Raw genomic sequence first — 16,015 nt, forward strand, 5'->3', positions numbered from 1 at the left:
ACCTTTTCCTGGATGTTTACTGCTATATAAATGAAAAAAGAAGACAAAAATAAATACACCACGGAAAGCGGTACGCCACATGGTGTTGACGAACAATACTGCACTCAAAAAACTTCAATAATTATCAAAGCATCACCCAGCCCTAGAAAAGCGTGTAAACTTTAGGTTACAAGACCAAGACCGGTTCCTTACCCATTATATTACACTAGCACCCCCAAACTGCTGCTGATGTCACAAATCCTCTCCAGTAACCTGACTTACACCATCAGTGATGTCAAGACAGATTGTTCTTCCCCTGACTTATTAAAAAAAATACAGTCCCATTCACTTTAATTGCATGTTTTGTTGTTTATAACTGACAGCACAGGTGGCACGGTGGTGCAGTGGATAGCGCTGTCAAGAAGGTTCTGGGGTCAAATCCCGGCTGGGGCCTTTCTGTTTGGAGTTTGCATATTCTCCTCATGTCCACATGGGTTTCCTCCCACAGTCCAAAGACATGCAGGTTAGGCCAATTTAGAGAGCCTAAACTCCCTGTACGCATGAATGTGTGAGCAGGTTAGATAATGGATGGATATTATTGACGATGCACACAATAATCCAGTAATTGCCTTTATTCTGAATGTGGCAAATGAAAATATATTAACATGTTGCATTTACACATATAAAAAATGAGGCATATTTTCACACATTTGCGAGCGATTTTTTAAAAGGGGATTAATGAGTTATTTTAAGCAGTGGACTGGTACTGTAATACCCTTCACCCCAGCCCCCCCCCCCGCTGTGGGAATGCTTTCTCTCTCACGTGCGCGCGTGTCGAAGCAACCCGACCGTCATCATCACGCCTTCACACCCTGCAAGGGATTTGCGCTCGACTTTCTTTCAACACGTGCCGCCCTAAAAAAAAATAAAAAGTGCGATTCGCCTTCCAGCTCCCTGCAGAAGCTTAGAGGCCGAGGGGCGTGGACAAAACGTGCAGAGGTAAATCGGTCTTGAACCAGCACAGGATGTCCTGGGCCTAAGGCGCACGCAATTACTGGCGTTTATTTGCAAAAGGAGCAGGCTTTTCAGGGCGTCCTGTGCAGTGGCGAAAGCCAGGAATTTATTTAGGGATTTTGGGGGGTGGCTGGGGTTTGAAATTATAAACCAAACCAGCTAACTGTGTTACTTAATTTTTCGACGAGGGGGAATGAGGGTAATGACGACTTCCATTTTGCGGATTAAAAAAATTCCACATGCATTCGAGGAAGGGGGGGGGGGGGGTCCAATTTGAAAACATCTTGTTGTGAACACTCAAAATGATTATATTTATTGAGGTGCTCTTTAGTAATGTTAAAAACTGTTATTAAAGACTCTTTAGTAAATACACTGTTCTACTAAAGCTTTGCTGAGAGGATGTTAACTAATTTGGAAGCATTTTAATAAAAACTACGGGCAGCATCATTTTGAAATTTCAGATTGGCCAGGATGTTTTTTTGACAGCATAGTTATAAAAAGTTTGTTACAGGCTGCAATAAAATGAAATGAATAAATCAAACTGAAGAAATACGTCCAGTTTATCAAATATGACCAGTACACGCACTTGAGGTTTATCGGAAATACCTGCAACCTCTGGCCTACTAAACGTCCATGGCGAGCCGCGGGTAATCATGCCCAGAACTCATTGTTTGTGACGGCGAGCTCACTTTCCTTCGGCATCGTTGTTTGTGACGGCGAGCTCACTTTCCTTCGGCATCGTTGTTTGTGACGGCGAGCTCACTTTCCTTCGGCATCGGCACTCCAGCGATTGCTTTAGCAGCCGTTTCTATTTGGCCGGGGCGCACCGGGATTTCCCAGAGTTCACTCCCGATTGCGCAGAGGGCAAACTGTTGGAAAGGTTCCAAGAATAAAAACAGTTGGTGTCAAGAGTCACAGAGTTCCATATTCCACCAACGGTCAGTTAACACCCAGCGGTCTCTGCGCAAACGCCCCGACGGACGCGAACAGAACTGCCGCACGCTAACGGCACAGACCGCCCACCCCACCCCACCGCCCCCCTCCCGATCATGCATCCTTCTATCTTTATCTCTGCAGCTGGATTCTTAATGAGACTGGAACGCACAGTGCAGCTCTAATTGTGCTTTTTAGCATCTCCCACGATGCACTGCGGTCGGTCGGTCTGACTCACACTACACACGTCCGAAACTCGAACCTGTCGTTATCCAGGCGGGGTCTCTTCAGAGAAACAAGCCGCTGAGCTCAGGCTAACGCGTAGCCCGGTCGGTAAAGGCGGTCGACGCTAATGAGCTAATTTCATTTTTTCCATATTGCAAATCATGTTTTATGCATTTTACAATGTGTACATGTATTTTTAGACACACACGTAATTAACACCTACTGTAGTTGGCTAAACCTGAATGTTACTCCAGTTCTTTTTGGGAGTGATTCAAAAGTACCATGGAGACGTGGACTGAGAGTACAGGTCTTGGGCTCACAAGCTACATCTTTTGTAGCTGAAATTTCTTAAAGACTGATGGCACATTAATGTTAATGATGAAAGGATGTCAAAACGTCCCCCATTTGTGACAGAAAGAAACAGTCAGAGAGGCCAACATTGACAGACAGACAGACAAGACAGAGACAGACGCAGACAGACACACTCGCGCACACTTGCACACACATTTATAGAACAAGGCGTCTGCTGTTTCGTTACAGTAATTACTTTCCCAAAACACTCCTGAGGCAGAAGAATTATGGAATTAAGGAATTAAGATGAAACATGCAAGAGTGTGTTGAAGTCAAATTTAGGCTGCTACAGTACAGACAGTTCCTTGTGAAAATCAGCATCAGAATCTTTCTTGCATGGCATTTCTGGCTAAATTTCTTACCAAACCAATAACGGATTCATAAAGAAATGAAGGATTTACTAGCTGCCAGCCTTAAACTGCCACAAACATTTTTACCAAAACATTTAATCTGAGGTGCACATATCCTTGACTGTAGTCCTCAGTTAACAAATAAACTACAGAATAGTATTTTTGGTTTTTGTAGTTTTAGTACTTTTATCGGCTGAGAACTGAACGGCTTCGTCGTTCGCAGACTGCTGCGTGACATTGTCGACGCTAGGCTTAAAACATTATCACCAAGCCGCTGAAAGACTAAAGAAACCGATGCCATGATATCTTAATTAGCCTCAGGAAAAAGAAAAAGAAAAGTACTGAGCAACGCCTGCGCTAGATTAATGTGGTCAGATGGCATGCCAGGGCCCAAGCCCTACAGCCCGAAGATTAGAGACACTAATCAGCTTCGAAAATAGAAAGTAACGTTTTTTTGTTTACCGGTTTCACATCTTGATCTGATCTGATGTGGGGCTGTTTTTAGCCTCTGCTTGGATCCGAAGGCCCTGTCCCAAATTAAGCAGTGGTATCAAGAGACCATCCCACTTCCTGCACCATTACCACAGAAAGTAAACAAACCTGCATCTACTGGGTCAGTCCCCCCAGTCACCTCCCGACCAATTTTCACTAACAAACAGTACCTTACAAATTACATCAGTTCAGTAGTTTATAATCATAATTTGGGATGTTTCAATAGATCTTGGCAACATTCTTGGTATTTGTATACTCACATGATCCTGATTTGTTTTGCTAAAAATGTTTTCTTTTCAAGAACTGATAAGGCTGGTTAAGGCACTGCGTTGAGTAGCCATAGAAGACTAGATTTTTAGAACGGTGGCTTTTGTGGAGGAAACTCAAAACATGGGGGGGAAAAAAAAACAATGACAATTTTGTTAGTCAAATATTTTCTGTCAGCCATTTTGTTTTTCATATAAGTCACAGACCATTTGGCACAGACAGTGTTGCTCTAACTACCTTGCTGTTGTAAATACTCCTTATTGTACACGAGCGGTGCAAAAAAGTGAAAGGGGCAAAAAAAAAAAAAAGATAGAAGCCGATTTTAGTTTTGTACCACTTCCCTATTAAGATGTTCCCAGTTGGATGGGTCTTTTCAGTAACACATTTTCATCTCACTAGATCCCCCTCCCCACCCCCTACCAAAAAAAATAAAAAAAATATTCAGCCCTAACCTCACACGAGGACAAATGTTTTTTCAGTCGGATATAAAACAAGCCCATCTGGCCCTTTACATAGCAGGTGAGAGTGATTCTGTAGGGGAATGGGTACAGTTCCTTTTTGAGTGGAAAACATAACAAAAAGAACCCCTCAAATACAGACTAGACACAAAATTTAAAAAAACAAAACAAAAAAAAACTTGTGTTCATTCTCATGGGATTTTTATTTCTTTCATGTTTTTGCTTCGGGGCCCTCTCTCGCCTTAGCAGACGAACATCAGATATGGCAATGCTTTCACATGCAATGTAGCTGCAAACCAAAAGTCCTCCAAGGCCCCAGCAATGCCAGCATTTTCTACAGCCTATGCTAGGGCCCCTTTAGTGGTAGGAAAATGGCGAGCATTGTAGGGCTGAATGGCCTGTTCTCGTCATTGTGTTACAGAACGCTATGCACTACACATGGCAGGTCGTCCAGCGCGAAGGCCCACACACTTTGGAACGCCCTCCCTCATCGCCTCTACGATTGCTCCGCCATTTCCTAAAAACACACCTTTTCAGCAACAGTACTCCCCTTTACTCCACATATTATCCAGAGACAGGCATCTAATTATTATTTGAAATTCTTTAACACTCCAGACACCAGTCTACAGCTTCTGCAGATTTCTGACAATAATAAAAAGGAAACATCCATTTCTATCATTACATGACATTTATTTGGTAAACGCCTTTATCCAAAGCAACATACAATAGGCGCATACCGAAGGTCATTGGAGCAACTACAAAACACAGGTCCGATAAGGTACAATACTCATTTTGTACAGTTATTCATAGCCATCAATGTTCAGCACGAAATTCAGTCATACGGCTTTATGTTTTTTTTCCCCTCAAGTGTAGCATGTTTTGTTGAAAATTCTCAGGGAAGTGTGACAGAAAGAGTAAAGGCATTTTTTGAACTGCATGTTTGTACAGGTCTGGAGGAAGGCAGGGTCTGGCCTGTGGGCAAGAGCAGTGGTTTCAGCTAAAGGATTCCTGGCACAATGGCGGCTGCAAGCGGGTCCGAAAATAACAGAAAATCTTTCATATGGTGGCTCATCCTGTTAACAGATACCAGCCGGTACACAGGCTGTTCTAGTGCATGGATGGGCCCCATGGTCTGGTATCTGTTAAGGCTCTGTTCTAGTGCATTGATGGGCCCCATGGTCTGGTATCTGTTAAGGCTCTGTTCTAGTGCATGGATGGGCCCCACGGTCTGGTATCTGTTAAGGCTCTGTTCTAGTGCATGGATGGGCCCCACAGTCTGGTATCTGTTAAGAATTTGTCCTAGTGCATGGATGGGCCCCACAGTCTGGTATCTGTTAAGGCACTGTTCAATAGCAGTGGCTACCAAAATGACTACTGAAACACTATTGGGCAACGGCAAAAAAAACACACACACACAAAAAAAAAAATTTTTTTTTTTTGATTATGTTCCTTATAATTCAAAAGGGCACAACCCAGAGCTAAATTGGCTCAACCACCCCATCCCCCCTTGAGGTAAGCTTTTCTTCCTCACACAGACAGCAAAATGCACAATCGACTGGGTTCTTCTGCAAACAGGCACAGTCACGATTTATTAAAAGCTTTCGCACAAACCCCCTTCCCAAGGTTTCGGGCCGTTGGCCTACTCCTGTTTACTGCAACGTGGGATTCTCTCTCTCTATCTCTCTATCACTCACTCACACCTCCCCCACGCGTAACTCTCAAGTCATCTGTGGTCTTCCGCCGTACGCACAGAACTCCAGGAGTGACCAGCGATGACATCACACGTGGCAGCGATAATGTCACTTAAGTCGCAGCTCCTAGTGTGGAACCCCCCCCCACCTACACCCCCACAACACAGACACCCAAGCTCACACCTCTAGCTGAAGGCAGGAGCAAGTAGCTGGGAGGCAGCAGCAACTTGTCATGAAAAGTAAGTTCAGAGATTACTCAGGAAGAGAGGCAGGAATATGACAGCCATATTTTCAGAAATACACCAATAATACTCCCACCAACCACCATAAAAAACAAAACAAACAAAAAAATCACTAAAAATTTTAATGACATTTTTAGCCTATTAAATATTAAACACCACCATTTACAGTTTTTATGCCTCTAAGAATATTATATTGTAAAACACTCAACAGGGTAAATCAATACTCTGCAGTCTATATCGTAAGGCTACAACCAAATGTTTGAACAAAAAGCAAATATGATAGTTAAATGTACTTTCCTTACACACTTTATCCATCTTCAATTTTTAATGTCACAGTGTTTTGACCCAAATTACCCTTTTCCAAGCAAGTGAATCAGCTTTGTAAACTAAATGAAAATCGCATATGATGTTTTGAATAGGCGGTATCTGTTTCTCCGGGGAAAACATTGACTTTGCTTATCTCCAGCTTCCTGTGTAACCTCAGCCCAGATGCTTTTTTCCGATTGCCGTCCAAACACCGCGCCAGTCGAGGGGACCGGCTTCGGGAAACCAATCGTTTGAAGCACACTGCGCTCCCAGTGATCGGGCGCAGATTACGCCCCAAAACAACAACAGCAGCAGCAAAGCTAAAATTGGAAAAGAAAGCTGTAACAACGCTGTGACTTTGAACGAACATCGGCCGTGAAGCGCAGCCTGCCTGCACAGATCCGAGAACAGCCGGAGCCTTCCGTGCGTTACTCCAAACGTTGTGTTCACTGAAACTAATGCAGTAACTCAAACGCTGCATCGGAACCTGAGTCTCGCCAAAGGCTTTCACACAAGTTTCCACTTAAGCCCAATTTTCTTATCTGTAACTCAAAATTCTTTCACTGCAACGTTAAATGCACAGTAGCGTATTTTTTTTATTTTATTGTTTGACCTTTGTGCTTTGCATAACCGATATTAAGCTGAGGAGTTTAAGGATGGACCGCTCCTGTCTGTAGAGGAATATTAGTCATTTCCTAATGCTGTAAAGCCAAAGAAAAATTTCCACATTGCGTGGATAATACATTTCTATTTGATTCCAAAGGTTGTTTATCAAAATTAGCGACAAAATGCATTGCGGCTGGATTTAGAGACAGCAGTCTCGGTGGTAACTGAATCAGGAATCATTGAATCGGAGTTGAGACTCGATTCGGTCGTCCTTCTCGTGAAACCTCTCTGTGGGACCTGTGCTGGTCCCCCATTACAACCCCAGTGATCATTTGATTTGATTTCGCGTCTGCGGCCACCCGGAGGAAGGTAGTCCCGGAAAGGTGATCCAAGGAACAGACCCCCCTCCCCCCAACAAAATTGTCACCATTTGGCACCAACTGGGTTTTTCCTATAAACTGAACTGTCAAAGTGTGTCACAGGAAAATACTGACACCTTTAAGCCATTTTAGTATTTAGCAGCATGTGTGATGTGCTTTATGGAACGCTACGGTATCACATAAATCGCCATTATGCCCCAAGGAATGTATTTCATCACATTTGTGCTGGATGCATTTTATAATTACATATTCCATGTTACGGAAATATATTTTATGCAAATGTTTCATGCGTTCTGCACTGGCGCATTATTTGCTGATAGTGCGTAATACACTAACAAATTGGGTGTGACTGTAGTTTATTCCATTTCAATTTGGTTCACAAGCCAATTAAATTCAACCCAAAGTAAATGCAAATCATGCCACTTGAATTAATGAACAGATTTGTTTTCCAGTGACATAATATGGCAATTATGACTGCCCACAACAAGAACCACCTTCACTGAAGAAACTATTAATTTTGGGGAAAAAAATGTATAATTACTTTCCACAGCTATGATGGCCCACTCAAAAAATAATAAACAGTAATTAGACAAGAGGTTTTTTTTGTTTTTTGCCATAGTCCAATCGTGAACAGAACAGTGCCTTAACAAATACCAGCCCATGAATCCCATCCATGCACTAGAGCAGTGACCTAACAGATACCAGACTGTGGGGCCCATCCATGCACTAGAGCAGTGACCTAACAGATACCAGACTGTGGGGCCCATCCATGCACTATAGCAGTGCCCTAACAGATACCAGACTGTGGGGCCCATCCATGCAGTAGAGCAGTGACCTAACAGATACCAGTCTGTGGGGCCCATCCATGCACTAGAGCAGTAACCTAACAGATACCAGTCTGTGGGGCCCATCCATGCACTATAGCAGTGCCCTAACAGATACCAGACTGTGGGGCCCATCCATGCACTAGAGCAGTGACCTAACAGATACCAGTCTGTGGGGCCCATCCATGCACTAGAACAGTGCCTTAACAGATACCAGTCTGTGGGGCCCATCCATGCACTAGAACAGAGCCCTAACAGATACCAGTCTGTGGGGCCTTAATAAAACGAGCCAGCAGGCAGCTCCTCTCCGGGCTCTCGCTGATCGCGCAGGTAGAGGTCAGCGTAAGTCTGAGGTGAGCTTCCTTTCTGGAATTCCTCGAGCCGAGAGAGCGCCCGAGCAGATGGCTGCCCCTTCCTCTGACACTCCCCGTTTCCTGTTTCCTGTCGCTTGTCAGGGGTTTTTGAGGGAAGGATGCGGTCCATATCCTCAATCCCCCACAGCTGGGCCCCCACCCTCCCACCTCCCAGATCCCACTCGTGGGGACCAGAGCGGGGTGGGGGGGGGGTGGTAGTTTGGCTCGCTCAGGGGGTCAGGATCTCTAGTGCCAGAGGAAGCTCAGAGCGGCGGTTATCACGCTTCCAACGCCCTGGCTACATAGTGACCGCCCTGCTCCCTCGCGCACTAATTAATAAACCAGCCCCCCCTCTCCTCTGAGGATGTGCGCCAAAACCCTCACCTCCGCACCCCTCGCAGGGCCCCCCGCCAAAAAGCCAGCGGCATCCTCTCCTCTCCGCGCTCGTGCCAGGACGTCCCCCTCACAAGAGGCGCGAAGCCAGGGAACCGGTGTGACCGCCGGTGTCCTCGCTACTGCGAAAGGAGCGTTTCCGTGACAACGCTGCGATCGTGGAAAGGCCAGAGCAACGACACCCAGATCTGTCCTCAGAAAATTATACAGCTACGTTTTCAAAAAGAGTGAGGGGGGGAAAAAAGCCTGTCACTGCCACCAAGAACTGGATCTGGCACAGCGCTAATGTCTGCTCACTCAAAACAAGATGGCTGAATAGGACAGGCGATAAGACATTGAAACGTGAACAGCGAAATTTCATTTATTTATTCATAAATGGTTGCTCATGCATTTATAGAATCTTAACAGAATTCACATTCACCCCTTCACAAAGCCTGATCAATATATTTGTGGACACCATTTGTGAATATATTTTCCAAGAACTCACTGTCAGTTTCAAATAATCACACAAATGCCTTGTGGAGAAGGACAACATTTCAAGGGGAAAAAAAACTGGAACTAAAATTCCCCTGCCATGAACAATGGATACCCACGAGTACTTGTTCTTTTAACGTTCATGGCCAGACTTCCTTGACATGCCTCCTTCACAGAGCCATTTATTATTTAGAGTTGTGAAAAGAATAATTTATTATTATTATTATTATTATTATTATTATTATTATTATTAATAATCGAGAAAAGCACAAATAGCACCATTTACATTACATTGCATTACAGGCATTTAGCAGACGCTCTTATCCAGAGCGACTTACACAACTTTTTACACAGAATTTACATTACATCCATTTGTACAGCCGGATACATACCGAAGCAATGCAGGCTCAGTACCATGGGCTGAAGGGTCGCTTACCCAGTATGCTACACTGGGGCATTTATGTCTAGCGTCACTGCTGAATTTAAGTGGAGCGTGGTGAGTGTTATCCTGCAGGCGTAGTCAGTGAAGCATGTTTGCCTAAAGGGAAGGCTTCACAAACTTTAACAGGTTCCCTTACGCATGTGTGGCATCTGGAACTGGGTGAGAATGATAAACTTCCGAGGAAAAATAGCAGACATATTTTAGAAAGCACGCGTTATGTCAATGTCAAGGAATGTCGACTTTGTACTGAAGGCCTAAAAAAAAAAAAAAAAAAAATGTATACACTCATCCATGTTTAATAACTTTGGCGCTAAGCAAAGGGATCTTTCTAAAACGAAAAGCATCAGCATTTCTCTGCCTGTGAGCACAGCACTGTGATCCGAGCATTATGGGTAATGCACCCACGGCAACAGATAAACATGGAATACATCAACTGCAGCAAAAACAAACATTAAAAACATTAAATATTAAAAAAGCAATGCGTGCAAAGAAAGTCAACACCTAAAAAAAAAAAATTGGCCTGTCGTTGCTCTTTTACAGAAGTGTCTGACACAGGCAAGTGAGGGGTCAATAGGGGGCGCTCTTCCTTCACTCAAACCCCAAGACTGCAGTGGAGCTTGCTGTAAAGGGGAACAGTCTGCAGAATGGCACTAGGGTGGAAGTCTCGCCCTGGGAAGATGAGAGGCGGGGGGGGGGGGGGGAAATCAGTGGGGGCACCTACACATAATTTGTCAAAATGACTAATCTTTGCAATCTTGATGGAGCTTGTCCGATCTACATCACTGCAACGGATGGGAAAATCACAAGTTTTTTTTTTTAATTTTTATTTTTTTAAAACAGGTCTTTCTTGGGAAGTAGTAACAAGCTTGGGCCTTGAACAACAAGAGGACTGCATAGCAGCAGTTCTGCGAAGGAGTACTTTGACAGGAGCTGAAAGTAATGGAAGGCAGGACATTTTGTGAAGCATACCTAGAGCTCGAAAATATATGGATCAATTGTTTTAGGTATGTGTTAGGACTGCATGTTAAACAGCACTACAATAGGACTTTTTTAAAAAAACACTTTTTTGTCTGGAGTATGATGATTCCTATGCATAAGAAAGACATTTCTTACTTTTTTGAAAATGACAAATGAAAATCAATGAATATTGAGAAATGAGCCCTTGAGGGCAAATAAGAGAGCAGGGGTGTCCTTAACATTTCCAAAAAGGGTCGGTGTGGGTGCAGATTTTTGTTTTATCCCAGCACTACACCCAATTTGACTATTAACTAGTAATCCTGGTCTTCAATCAAGACCTTAATAGGTAGAATTGGAAAACAAATACCTGCACCCACACCGGTTTGTACATTCTTATTCGGCCAGCCAAGCACTTTCCCTTGGTTCTTCTTCTCACGGACCTTCCACCAAAGGAGGCTTGTGTGTGTGAAGTGGATTTACAGATACGGGGTCAGGGAACTCCCTCTCTGGCAAACAAATGACTCATTAGGCTAAAATGTGTCGGAAGCATTGCTGGCATTCGCTAATCGCCGTTCGTTCCCGTTGCGTCCTCGAGCGGGGCCCGGTGTGAAACCAACGGCAACGCAGAGCGGAAAGGTAGCTCGTCGCCGACGGTGCACACTCCTGTCCGCTGTGTAGTTACCGCGAGACGCTCTCTCTCACGCCCGCTAACCCCGCCCCCAACGCTCGCGGGCACGTCCAATCCTGAGAAAAAACAGCAGAGCAGTTGTGAAAGCAGGCTCATCATCGCTCTTCTTGGAACAAGCGGCAGGGAAGAGGACAGTCGTCGAAACCCTTTTTTTTTTTGCCCCTTTATGAAAACAAAATGTTTGTCGTTTGTAAGGAGCTCGGTCGCAAATGAGGTGCAATGCGCAAGCCGACGTCACAGGTGTGATTATATATTATATCCCGCTGTGCAAATGCAATGTAAATGGCGTGTAAAAGGTGTGCAAGTTGCTCTGGATAAGAGCGTCAGCTAAATGCCCGTAATGTAATGTACTGAGCTTAATAAACAGCGCACAAACAAGGCAAGCAGGGCACCTTGCTTACGCGTTCCCCACCCCCACCCCGCCCCACCGAACGCACAGGGTTTGAAGGGCTCATAACCGGGGGCCCGGCCTTCACAAAACCGCCGATGAGCAGAGACAGAATTTGGCGAAGGTTGAAATGAAGCCGCAGAGTCACTAGCGGGCTGCATATACCGTAGGAGGCGGAGTTATAGAAGATCCCAAGAGAAACCAGACCTGGGCGCATATGAGCATAGCAAATGATGAGGTGGCCGAGTTGTCAAGGCGATGGACTGCTACGCACGTATCCGTTGTGCTGTGCACGCGTGGGTATCGAATCCCCGTCCTCATCGAAACATTCAAGTGACCCAGGCCTTCTTCGCCTTGGGCAGCAGTCCAGTATAAAGGATAAGGACCAGGTCTTGTAACGATTACCGGTGGAGATACTGAGCGAGGTACTTAACCTGCATTACTTCAGTACGTATCCAGCTGCACAAATGGATGCAATGTCACTGCTATTTAAAAAAATAAATAAAAATTGTGCAAGTCACTCTGGATAAGAGCGTCTGCTAAAAGCCTATAATGTAATGCATATAGAGGAGGTGCTAAAGGAGGTCCTGTCCCTAGAGCTCCTTCTCCACCCTCCCTCCTCTCCCCCAAATGGGCAGCGTCTTTCGTGGGAGGGAACACAGCCTATCAGTTTTGGCGGGGCGCACTCCGTGGTAATAGACCGCCGGAGGTCATTCTCGCAGTAAAAAGCCTCTTTAAAAATGTCCCCAGGGCCTTTCGCTTGAAAAGTGTTCTTGACCTTTTTTTTTTTTTTTAATGCAACACGTGAAGTTTTTCCTAGAATAAGATCACTTTCCTCCCCCCGTCTCAACCCATATATGGATCTGGGAAACAAACGAACCCATTCCCCCCCAGGAAACGGTTACAGTACACTGCATACCCAAAGACAACAGGTCTCGCAAGGTTGATGTAGAAATGGGTCGGCACAGCCACGCAAAAAAGCATTTGCAGTCTCCGCCCCCCCACCCCCACCCCCACCCCCACCCCCTCCCGTTCTTTCAGAACAAACGCCAGGTCCTTTTAAAAGCACGTAATTCCAGGAAGTTGTGTCTGCCATTATCTTTTTTCTTGGAATAAACGCCAGATATATGCATGGAATCAGGGATGATGTTGTGAAACTCCATTGGGCGGCGATGCATTAATGACAGCACTGGGGGCGGGGCCAGTGTTCCTTGGCGCCGCCCACATTATACAGGAAATGAGGCAGGCAAAAGAGAAAATCTGCTTCTTCTTCTTTTCTTGACCAGCATCACAAAACTCTCAGGATTGCCATTACCCAGGGGGGGTATTTCATGAAGGAGGTTTACAGAGTCAGCTGGATAACTGCACCATGTAAAACCCGGAAAAATTGCTTTTTAACTTCAGTCAATGTTCCAGATTTTGGAGTGTTCTGGGTTTTATGGAGTGCAGTTATCCAGCTAACTTTAGTAATCCTGCGTTGAGAAACAGGGCCCAGGGTAACTTCATTGGCGTTTGTTGGGTGTGCACCAGTATTGGAGAAAATGATTCTGCCCTGAACTAGTCAAGCTTTCCTTTGACTGTGAAATCATCCCTGTGTTGCAGAAATGTGGGTTCTTGTGAAGGTGTATTTGAGACCAATCTTCTACTCATAGTGAGACGTGTCCCACTCAGGAACCCCCTGTTGATCCATGTGAGGTTCCATTTCTTGTCCACTCTCTCCAAGGAAAACACTCCACCCTTTCAGCAGTAGCATCGCTGAAGTAGACGCATTAGGACTGCCACTTACACAGCCTTTGTGTTCAACGCCCGTTCGCAACATGAACAAGAAGCCATTAGAGGAACCAACTCGAGACACTGCACCATAGTTTTGTTTATTACTTGTTAGTAGAACGGGCACAATACTTATTTTCGTGTTTCATTTTTATCCTCGAACTGCACACATCGTGTCCAGTTGCCTGTTTACAGGAAGCAACAAAGAAAAACAAAAAAATCAAGCTTATGGTTGAACTGTGTATCAGCCTCAGCCTGTTTTTTAGAAAACACCACGTTTCCGAAAGTATGCGGACAGCTGAACATTACTATTGTTACATTACTGCTATTACTATATTACTACTATTGCTCAGTAGAAGAGTTGTCCACATACTTTTGGAAATGCATTTCTGTTATTTTATATTTCGATACATAAACAGATGGCTGACATCATTAGTTGAGTTTACGCCATGGTGATGTGACTGACAAAGTTCATTCAAAACGCCATGCAACCGGTCAAATGTCTTGTAAGGGTAAAACAATTTTTACCAAATTCCAGAGAACTTTCTGCTAGTCAGATAGGAATCTACTGCTCTACAAAGGAACAAAGACAAATTACACAACAGCGCGATCAACAAGACATTTAAATGTCACACTTGCAACTGCAGGCCTTAGAGGCAATTCTCAAAACAAAAAGCTGAGGAAGAGATCAAATCCCAGGGCCACACATGACTCTCAAAGCTGCACTAGCTTGGAATTGTTTTTTTGGAAAATGAGATTTGGAGATTTTTGTAGAAGTCATCTTGTAGCACTTGTGCTTAAAATGGGCACGTCACCCAAAAATGAAATGTTGATATTTACACTTATCACGAATTCGATCCATCCACCCATCCAGTTTCCTAGTTTTCCCAGATATCCGCTGCAGCTCACCCCAATTTGTACCCTCAGTGGGAGATTGAGTCGCTCAAAGCACCAAAAATTTACATTAAAAAAAAACTCAACGACGTCTCTTTCCAAGTATAATTTCACGGTTGCTCACAAGCACCCACAGACCTCGGTGTACGAAGCTTGAAACAAAGCACCCCGGTATTGTGGGGCACGGTGTCGACGTTGATACAATGACGAAAGATTTCAAGACAAGGTTGACATGGCGCCCCAGAATGACCAGTATTGGTTGAGACCTTGCATGGATATACACAGTCGGCGTACTTTGGTAGATATTCGTTTTCGAAGAAACCACACACAGCAAGGTCTGTGGATGTTTGTGAGACGTTATATTTGGAGACGTTTCTGTTTAGTTTTTCAAATGTAAATTTTTGGCGCACTGAATGCCACACACTTTCGTCCCGTTAAGGTTCACTGCATCAAGGTGAGCTGCAGTCAATTAAAAAAAACTCATAAAATCTCAGGGAAATCATCTGGAATGATAAAAAGAACTAAATGGTAAGGTAAATGGAAACATAACCATTCTACTTTCTACTAACATTTAGTCTAACACAGCCGATCACTTCCACTCTATCCGACACCTCCCTCCATATGATTGTCTGCTTCGGTTAATTTGTCTGTTTTGTTAATTAGTTGAATCTCACCCCGACCCCCCCATCCCGAGCAGGAGGGACACACAGCTGTCGGAACATCCGAGGGCAGCATCGTTCAGAAAACTGCCACGGTAACCGCCGAGGAGACACAAAGATCAGAAAAGGCTGCCGTAATTAAATCAGTTTTAAAAAAGATTATTCAAAAAAAAAGGAAGGTTGTGTGGGCTTTCACTACTCGTATACAGACGGTTCCAATGAAAGGAAACCGACAGGGAGAGCTTTTTAACGCCCGACAGGGAGGGCTTTTTAACGCGCGGTTTATGCAGCGTAAAGGAAGTGCTGCAGCACGCGCATAAATAATTAAGCGCACGCGCCGCCATTCATGATGCCGACGCGCGCCATTTTTTTGTGAAGCAACAATCGACCGGGTCAACCTGCAAGGACCGGCTTTTGTATTGCTTTTGTACGGGTGTAAGTTTGGGCGGGGGGGTGGGGTGGGGGGGTTTCAATGCTGAGAAAGGACCCAAGCAGGAACTCTGAGCGAACCAGTCAGCTGAGACAGAAAACAGAAAACAATGGTGTGAAGCCAAGAAACAATCTTCCCATGAAACTGCACAACGCCCCTGAGGAAACCTTCCTGTTACCTGAGCAAACAACTGATTCATCGCTGGGCAGAAGCTTAACAGACTGAAACAACTAAGCTTCCGCACAGTATCAACATTACTGTGGCCCATCAATCTTTATTTACTTACTGTATGTGATTTTTGCTTGCTTTTAATGCTGTAACATACCTAATGCCCAGGGACTACAGATGGAAATGAGCTTTTTGCTAAATCTGGAGAGATATTTACAGTCGTTGTCAAATAAAATAACACACATCATGCGTATATCATATACAGAGAATGCCATTCACCA

The sequence above is a fragment of the Anguilla rostrata genome, chromosome 14 (genome assembly GCF_018555375.3).
Source record: "Anguilla rostrata isolate EN2019 chromosome 14, ASM1855537v3, whole genome shotgun sequence".
Taxonomy (NCBI): Eukaryota; Metazoa; Chordata; class Actinopteri; order Anguilliformes; family Anguillidae; genus Anguilla; species Anguilla rostrata.